Source organism: Mastomys coucha, unplaced genomic scaffold (genome assembly GCF_008632895.1).
Source record: "Mastomys coucha isolate ucsf_1 unplaced genomic scaffold, UCSF_Mcou_1 pScaffold9, whole genome shotgun sequence".
Classification (NCBI taxonomy): Eukaryota; Metazoa; Chordata; class Mammalia; order Rodentia; family Muridae; genus Mastomys; species Mastomys coucha.
Window position 1 is genome coordinate 23,238,911 of NW_022196915.1, and position 10,359 is coordinate 23,249,269.

Consider the following 10,359-nt stretch of genomic DNA (forward strand, 5'->3'; position numbering starts at 1 on the left):
ATAAAAAAAAAAGAAAAAGAAAATCAGGGATAATATTAGTGTGATTTGCTAGATGGCAAGGCAAAATAAAGTATCTAAAACCACCAGAATAGACTATCTGTAATTCTAAGGAAAGTCAAGAGTGGTTAGGAGGGTTGGGTTGTACTTGCTTTGTGTGTGTGTGTGTTTTCTTGTGTTTGTTAGTTTTATATTTTACATTCATTATTAAAGATTGGAGGCTATAAAGACCATTGAGATCGAAAAAGATTCGATCTATCCAACTATCAATATGGCATTGAGAGGATTCTTTACTGATAAAATAAATTAATTTTGATAGATTACTTAACAAAATAAAGGATAAAATTAGCCCACTGTGATCATAACCATGCAAAAATATCTTTTATAAACATGCTTAGCTCTCCTTTATTAACCTGCATTTTGTTAACCTGAATAACCTTGTCTGAGTTCTGGAGGAGATTCTGATGGTTCTTCGTCTGTCTGCTTTGTAGGGATTTGTGTCATCAGCAAACCATGAACTCAGGTTGTTTTATTTCAATATTTATATTTCACTTTTTCTAGTCTGATTATTAAAAATTTCAAAACAATATTAATAACTATTAGATTTTGTGGACTTTTAAGCATCTAGAAGTTCTATGAGCAGTAACTATTGTGGGATGAATTTTGAGACTGTACCCCATATTCTTTAATCCTTATACTTTCTTGTGCCCTTGGGTCAACAGCAACATGCTTTCACTGAGAAAGGAGTTGCATCATACATGCACTCTAGAGGATGCTGCATGATGAAAATGTGAGCTGTAAAGGTCCCAGACTAACATACAGCAAAGGAACAAGAAGTATCATACTGCCTCCTAATTCTCCACTGGTGGTGCCTCTGTGCCATTGGCATGCAGCTGAGGGAGACAGAACAAAGCTGAAAAGGAGTATCAAAGAACAAAGCTACAAATGAGTATCTGAAGAAAGCTGTAGTTCCCAGTCTCCTCTCTCGGTGCTTTGGTGCCACCAATGTACTGCTGAAAGTCAGGAATAGTAGGGAGGGAAGAGAAAGGGGGATGGCAGAGCCCAGGCTAATTGAAACCCAGTCTGATCCAGAGTAAGTACTGAGGGTACCAAAGGAGCTTGAGGGGAGAAAGCCTTTCTCAAAAGTCTTAGGCATGGTTCTTTAAGACAAAGGAAATCCTTAATAAAACAGATCTCTAAGGAGTTCCTTATTTGTTCCTATTGCTTTATTTGATGGTGGATGTGAATACATAAACTTTTTTCAGGGGTGAACCATAGATTAAATACCTTTTGCAGGGAGAAATATGGAGGAAGGGAAGTTCATTGGCTGAAGGCTCAGGACTACCTATAAACCTCATTAACATAAAGAAGAACCATTACCCAGTGCCCATAGTCCACAGAGAAATTACATGTTCCAGAGCAGGGAAAGGCAGGTAGGGAATGAATGGCTCTACTCCTGCCATCTTCAATTCTGACATTCCCAGCTTTTGAGCTCATTCAACCTTACCATTTCTTAGGCCTTATTACCTGTCTGGTAACAAGGTCCAACATATCCTACAAAGCAAACAAACCAGAAAAACAGAACAATGATTTAAAAAATACCCTCTTCTTGGGGGCAGAGTAACAGTCACAGTCTCCAGCTTTGAGGAACAAAGGGAAGTCACCCTAAGAAGGGAGTTGACTCTTAGAAGAATGAGACAGACGGTGGTGACAACCAAAGTTACTAGAGATGCTGAAGTTACTAGAGATCCACTGATGCTGTACCATTCCTCCTCTTGGACTCTGTCCAACTAGGCTCCTCTGTGAGTTGATGGAGATACAGCCTTTGGTATTTCCTCTGGATACTGGAAACTTGGTGAAGCCTAATTTCTGGGGGAGAAAAATAATTAGCACAAATATTAAGACCTTTAATTTTTTGAGTTGAAAGAACAAGGAGCCAAATTCTGGTGATAGAAGTTGTTGGTCCATATTTCTGGGGAAATTTGAATTCCCTGTTGCATTCTTGTTCCTTGATAAATTCAGAAACAGACTTGGAGGGAAATTAAAGGACGGTTGTTTTGTTTTTGGTTTCTTTGGGTTTGGGTTTGGATTTTGGGTGTTTGGGGTATGTGCATGTGTGTGTGTGTGTGTGTGTGTGTGTGTGTTAGAGAAACAACAGAAAAGACAAGTTGAAAAATCTCAGCAGCTGCCAAGAGAAGGAAGATGGAGAAAAGAAAAAATGAAAGTCATTCCTTTTGAGTGGAAGAATGAAAGATAGTTTCAGCCAGCGAGTAGCTGCATGGAAGGCAAACAACTACACAGTAGAAAGGGAAGGGAAATTAGAAAGGGAAGGGAAAATGTCAGAAAAGAGTGAGAAAACTCAAAATGTCAAAGAAACAATGCTTAGGGTTAGGCCAGTATCCAAGAGGAAAAGGCATAAAAAGGATGGGAAAGGAAAGGTTATGTTTCTCTGAGTAACTCAGAAAAGTAGGTATGCTCTACAGGGCTGCATGGTATGATGAGGGGTCTGTAGGTGACTGAAGGGGAAAGGATTTTCTTGTTTCTTTTTTTTTTCTTTTTTTTTCTTTTGGTTTATCAAGACAAGGTTTTTCTGTATAGCCCTGGCTGTCCTGGAACATACTCTGTAGACCAGGCTAGACTCGAACTCAGAAATCTGCCTGCCTCTACCTCCTAAATGCTGGGATTAAAGGTGTGTGCCACCACCACCCAGCAGGAATGGATTTCTTAAGTCAGTGAGTACATTATATCATTGGGAAGATAATTACTCCACACAAATCTTTAGTCTGCCCTCTAGTGAATTAGCTTTCTTGAGGGTGGACTCTTGACCAAGGGATTGACAAGTCCAAATAGACTCTGAAGGGGGAAAAGATCAGTATATAATGTTTTAATTTGCTGAGCAAATAAAAATGTTGTTTCTCAGGAGGCAAAGACCACAGAAGAGACAGAGCAGATGGGACAGGGTCCTTCCTGGATCCATTGCACCCAGGAGGTGGGGCTGCTCCACAACCCTCTGTTCACCATTGTTTCCAATGGTGAACTTGTTTCCAGGGTGAGCTATGACTCCAGGACTTAGGTGAAATCAATATTTCCTCTCCAGTGAAGGTCTAAAGCAGGACCAAGCAGGAGGCACAGGCCACAGAAGAGGCAAAGCAGCTGGGACAGGGTCCTTCCTGCCTCCATCTATACTGAGGAGATGAGGCTGCTCTACAGATCTCTGTACACGGGTCTTGCCAGGAAAAACGTGGTCTCAAAGGAGTGATGACACAAGCTTACAGACTCATAGGAGGAACAAACTCCAGCCAGAGACAGCAAGAACATTTAACACCACAGATTACCACTTGGTAAAATCGTGAAAGGCAAACTCAAGAATCTTACCAACAAATACCAAGACTACTTGGCATCATCAGAACCCAGTACTCCCACCATAGCAAGTCCTGGATACACCAACATACTTGAAAAGCAAGATTCAGATTTAAAATTACATCTCATGATGATGATACAGGATTTTAAGAAGGACATAATAAATCCTTTAAAGAAATACAGGAGAACACATGTAAATAGGTATAAGCTCTTAAAGAGGAAACACAAAAGTCCATTAAAAAATTACAGGAGAACACAGGCAAATAGATAGAAGCCCTTAAAGGGGAAACACAAAAATCCCTTAAAGAATTACAGGAGAACACAACTAAACAGGTGAAAGAATTGAACAAAACCACCCAGGATCTAAAAATGGAAGTAGAAACAATAAAGAAATCACAAAGGGAGAGAACTCTTGAGATAGAAAACCTAAGACAGAATTCAGGAGCCATAGATGCAAGCATCATCAACAGAATACAAAAGATAGAAGAGAGAATCTCAAAGGCAGAAGACACTATAGAAAATTTTGACACAACAGTCAAAGAAAACACAAAATGCAAAAAGATCATAACCCAACATATCCAGGAAATCCAGGACACAATGAGAAGACCAAACCTAAGGATAAAAGGTATAGAACAGAGTAAAGATTTCCAACTTAAAGAGCCAGTAAATATCTTCAACAAAATTATAGAAGAAAACTTCCCTAACCCAAAGAAAGAGATGCCCATGAACATACAGTAAGTCTACAGAATTCCAGATAGTTTGGACCAAAAAAGAAATTCCTCCCATTGCATAATAATCAAAACACCAAATGTGCAAAACAAAGAAAGAATATTAAAAGCAGTAAGGGAAAAAGGTCAACTAACATATGAAGGCACACCTATTAGGATTACACCAGACTTCTCTCAGGAGACTATGAAAGCTAGAAGATCCTGGGCTGATGTCATATAGACCTTAAGAGAACACAAATGCCAGCCCAGCTACTATACCCAGCAAAATTCTCAATTAACATAGGTGGTGAAACCAAGGTATTCCATGCCAAAAACAAAATTTACACAATATCTTTCCACAAATCCAGCCCTTCAAAAATAATAAATGGAAAACTCCAACACAAGGAAACTACATCCTAGAAAAAGCAAGAAAGTAATATTTCAACAAACCTAAAAGAAGATAGCCACATGAACAGAAGTCCAACTCTAACAACAAAAATAAGAGGAAGCAACAATTACTTAATATCTATAAATATCAATGGACTCAACTCCCCAATAAAAAGACATAGACAAATAGGCTAAACCTAAAGCTATCAAAAAAAGATAAGGAGGGACACTTCATACTCATCAAAGGTAAAATCTACCAAGATGAACTTTCAATTCTGAACATCTATGCTCCAAATGCAAGAGCATCCACATTCATAAAAGAAACTTTTTTTAAAGCTCAAAGCACACATTGCACTGCACACAATAATAGTGGGAGACTTCAACACCCCACTTTCATCAATGGACAGATCATGAAAATAGAAACTAAACAGAGACACAGTGAAACTAACAGATGTTGTGAAACAATTGGACTTAACAGATACAACATTTTATCCTAAAACAAAGGATAAACTCTTCTCAGCACCTCATGTTACCTTCTCCAAAACTGACTACATAATCATTCATAAAACAGTCTTTAACAGATACAAGATGATTAAAATAATTCCTTGCATCCTATCAGATCATCATGGAGTGAGGGTGGTCCTCACTAACAACATAAATAATAGAAAGCCCACATACATGTGGAAGCTGAACAATATTCTACTCAATCATAACTTGGTCAAAGAAGACATAAAGAAAGAAAATTAAAGACTTTTTAGAGTTTAATGAAAATGAAGTCACAACATACCCAATCTTATGGGACACAATGAAAGCAGTCCTCAGAGGAAAATTCATAGCTCTGAGTGCATCCTAAAAGAAACTGGAGTGAGCATATACTCGCAGCTTGACAGCACATCTGAAAGTTCTAGAACAAAAATTAGCAAATTCACCCAAGAGGAGTAGATGGTAGAAAATAATCAAACTCAGGGCTGAAATAAACCATGTGGAAACAAAAAGAACTACACAAAGAATCAACCAAACCAAGACCTGGTTCTTTGAGAAAATCAACAAAATAGATAAACCCTTATCCAGACTAACTAGAGGGCACAGAGAGATTATCCTAATTAACAAAGTCAGAAATGGAAAGGGAGACATGACAACAGAAACTGAGGAAATCCAAAAAATCATGAGAACCTACTACAAAAGCCTATACACAACAAACTAAACTAAAAAAAACTTGATGAAATGGACAATTTTCTAGACAGATACCAGGTACCAAAGTTAAATTAAGATCAGATAAATGGTGCTCGCTTCGGCAGCACATATACTAAAATTGGAATGATACAGAGAAGATTAGCATGGCCCCTGCGCAAGGATGAAACGCAAATTCATGAAGCGTTCCATAGCCGGGCAGTGGTGGCGCACGCCTTTATTCCTAGCACTTGGGAGGCAGAGGCAGGCGGATTTCTGAGTTTGAGGCCAGCCTGGTCTACAGAGTGAGTTCAAGGACAGCCAGGGCTACTCAGAGAAACCCTGTCTCGAAAAACCAAAAAAAAAAAAAAAAAAATCAGATAAATGATCTAAACAGTTTTATATCCCCTAAGAAAATAGAAACAGTCATTAATAGTCTAAAAATGCCCAGGGCCAGACAGGTTTAGTACAGACTTTTATCAAAGTCAGCCTTCAAAGAAGACCTAATACCAATACTCCTCAAACTATTCCACATAATAGAAACAGAAGGTACTTTACCTAATTCATTCTATGAAGTCACAATTACTCTGATACCTAAACCACACAAAGATCTAACAAAGAAAGAGAACTTCAGACCAATTTCCCTTATGAATATTGATGCAAAAATACTCAATAAAATTCTGGCAAACTGAATCCAAGAACACATCAAAACCATCATCCATCATGACCAAGTAGACTTCATCCCAGGGATGCACGGATGATTCAATATATGGAAATCCATCAATGTAATCCACTATATAAACAATCTCAAAGAAAAAAGAAAACAATATGATCATCTCATTAGAAGCTGAGAAAGCATTTGACAAAATCCAACACCCCTTCATGATAAAGTCTTGGAAAGATCAGGAATTCAAGGCCCATACCTAACATAGTAAAGGCAATATATAGCAAACCAGTAGCCAACATCAAACTAAATGGAGAGAAACTTGAAGCAATCACACTAAAATCAGGGATTAGACAAAGCTGCCCACCTTTCTCCCTACCTATTCAATATTGTCCTTGAATTTCTAACCAGAGCAATTGCACAACAAAAGGAGATCAAAGGGATACAAATTGGAAAGGAAGAAGTTAAATTATCACTATTTGCAGATGATATGATAGTGTATTTAAGTGACCCCAAAAATTCCACCAGAGAACTCTTAAACCTGATAAACAACTTCAGCAAAGTAGCCGGATATAAAATTAACTCAAGCAAATCAGTGGTCTTCTACTAACCAAAGGATAAACAGGCTGAGAAAGATATTAGGGAAACAACACCTTTCACAATAGTCACAAATAATATAAAATACCTTGGTGTGACTCTAAATAAACAAGTGAAAGGTCTGTATGACAAGAACTTCAAGTCTCTGAAGAAAGAAATCAAAGAAGATATCAGAAGATGGAAAGATCTCCCATGCTCATGGATTGGTAGGATTAATATAGTAAAAATGGCTATCTTGACAAAAGCAATCTACAGATTCAAAGCAGTCCCCATCAAAATTCTAACTCAATTCTTCAAGTTAGAAAGGGCATTTTGCAAAATCATCTGGAATAACAAAAAAACCTAGGATAGCAAAAATTATTCTCAACAATAAAATAATTTTTGGTGGAATCACCATCCCTGACCTTAAGCTCACTATAGAGCAATTGTGATAAAAACTGCATGGTATTAGAACAGTGACAGGCAGGTAGATCAATGGAATAGAATTGAAGACCCAGAAATGAATCCATATACCTATGGTCACTTGATCTTTGACAAGAGAGCAAAAACATCCAGTGGAAAAAAGACAGCATTTTCAACAAATAGTGCTGGTTCAACTGGTGCTTAGAATATAGGAGAATGCAAATCGATCATTCCTATTTCCTTGTTCAAAACTCATGTCCAAGCAGATCAAGGACCTCCACATAAAACCAGATACTCTAAAGTTAATAGAAAAGAAAGTCGGGAAGATCCTCTAGCACAAGGCATAGGGGAAAATTTCCTGAACAGAACACCAATAGTTTGTGCTCTAAGATCAAGAATTGACAAATGGGACTTCATAAAATCTTAAAGCTTCTGTAAGGCAAAGGACACTGTCAACAAGACAAAACAGCAACCAACATATTGGGAAAAGATCTTTACCAATCTTATATCCAATATATACAAAGAACTCAAGAAGTTAGACTCCAGAGAACCAAATAAACCTATTAAAAATGGGGTACAGAGCTAAACAAAGAATTCTCAACTGAGGAATACTGAATGGCTGAGAAGCACATAAAGAAATGTTCAACATCCTTAGTCATCAGGGAAATGCAAATCAAAACAACCCTGAGATTCCACATCACACCAGTAAGAATGGCTAGAATCAAAAACTCAGGTGACCGCCTCCCCATGTGTACTCTTTGGTTGGAGTTTTAGTCCCAGGGAGCTCTGAGGGTACTAGTTAGCTCATATTGTTGTTCGTCCTAAGGGCCTGCAAACCCTTCAGCTCCTTGGGTCCTTTCTCTAGCTCCTTCATTGGGGACCCTGTGCTCATTCCATTAGACAGTTGTGAGCCTTTACTTCTCTACTAGTCAGGCACTGTCAGAGACTCTCAGGAGACAGCTATATCAGGCTCCTGTCAGGCAGCACTTGCTGGCATCCACAATAGGTAGATCATCATCTAGATTTGATGATTGAATATGGGAAGGATTCCCAGGTAGAGCAGTCTCTGAATTGTCCTTCTTTTAGTCTCTGCTCCATAGTTAGTCTCTACATCTCCTTCCATGGATATTTTGTTCCCCCTTTTTAGAAGGAATGAAGTATCCACACTGGTCTTCCTTTTTTTTAGTTTCTTATGGTTTGTGGTTTGTACTTTGTGTATTTCAATCTTCTAGGCTAATATCCACCTATCAGAGAATGCATATCAAATGTGTTCTTTTGTGATTGGGTTACCTCACTCAGGATGATATTCTCATGGCTCCAGCAGCATATGTATAGCAGAGGATGGCCAAGTTGATCATCAATGGGAGAAGAGGACCTTAGTTAGTCCTGTGAAGGTTCTATGCCCCAGTGTAGGGGAATGCCAGGGCCAGTAAGCAGGAGATGGTGGGATGGTGAGCAGGGGGAAGGAGGAAGGAACAGGGATTTGTTTTACTTTATTTTATTTTATTTTGGAGGGGAACCTGGGAAAGGAGATATTGTAAACAAAGAAAACGTCTAATAGAAAAAAACAGAAAGGTAACAAGGAAAAAAACTCAGGTGAAGCAGATGCTGGCAAGGTTGTAGGGAAAGAAGAACACTCCTTCATTGCTGGTGGGATATCAACCTGGTACAACAACTCTGGAAATCAGTTTGGAGGTTCCTAAGAAAATTGGACATAGTATTACCTGAGGACCCCTCTATACCACTCTTGGGCATATACCCAAAAGATTCTCCAACATGTAATAAGGACACATACTCCATGATGTTCATAGCAGCCTTATTTATAATAGCCAGAAACTGGAAACAATCCAGATGTCCCTCAACAGAGGAATGGATACAGAAAATGTACATTTACACAATGAAGTACTACACAGCTATTAAAAGCAATGAATTTATGAAATTCTTAGGCAAATGAATAGATCTAGAGGATGTCATCTTTAGTGAGATAACCCAATCACAAAAGAATACACATGGTATGCACTCACTGATTAGTGGATTTTAGCCCAAAATCTTGGAATACCCAAGATATATCCACAAACCACAAGAAACTCAGGAAGAAGGAAGACCAAAGTGTGGATACTTCAATCCTTCTTGGGAGGGAGAACTAAATACCCATTGAAGGAGTTGTGGAGACAAAGTGTGGAGCAGAGACTGAAGGAAGGACAATCCAGAGACTGCCCCACCTGTGGGATCCTTCCCATATACAATCACCAAACTCAGACACTATTGTTGATGCCAGCAAATGCTGCCTGACAGGAGCCTGATATAGCTCTCTGATAGTATCTTCCAGTTCCTGACTAATACAGAAGTGGAGGCTCACAGCCATCCATTAGACTTAGAACAGGGTCCCCAATGAGGGAACTAAAGAAAGAACCCAAAGAGCTGAAGGGTCTGCTGCCCCATCGGAGGAACAACAATATGAACTAACTAGTACCCTCAGAGCTCCCAGGGACTAAACCACCAACGAAAGAGTACACATGGAGGGACTCATGGCTCCAGCTGCATATGTAGCAGAGGATGGCCTGTCGGTCATCAATGGGAGGAGAGGCCTTTGGTCCTGTGAAGGTTCTATACCTCAGTGTAGGGGAATGCCAGAGCCAGGAAGCAGGAGAGGGTGGGCTAGTGAGCAGGGGGAGTGGGGAGGGAATAGGTTTTTTTTTTTCCAGAGGAGAAACCAGGAAAGGGGAGAACATTTGAAATGTAAATAAAGAAAATATCTAATTTAAAAAAAAAAGAAAAAAATGTATCTCTCTCATGGCCAGCTCAACATTCTTATAACCAGAAGCTAAGGTGAGGTATTTCAGATGCTTTCCTTCACAATGTTATGACCATGGACAGGAGTAGAGGGCTCTATTCTAAATTGGCTTCCCCATTTTCTATCTCCTATCCTCATCAATGAGTGAGAAAAATAGGCCATCTCCAGCTGTGTGTTTCTTCCTCAGGATCCTTGATTTGCCTCCAGTATCTGAAATAACGTACAATCCTCAGGAACATCTGCAAAGAGAAGGTGTTGAATATTTTTGGTCCAAGTTCTTC

The 10,359-nt window shown here is 39.0% G+C and overlaps 1 non-coding gene across 1 annotated transcript; it reads left to right on the forward strand.

The window, feature by feature from the left end:
- The first annotated feature begins 5,733 nt into the window (after nt 1–5,733).
- LOC116085442 lies at nt 5,734–5,840 on the forward strand. The gene has a single exon (XR_004116553.1). It is a non-coding gene; the product is annotated as a U6 spliceosomal RNA (small nuclear RNA).
- The last annotated feature ends 4,519 nt before the right edge of the window (nt 5,841–10,359 follow it).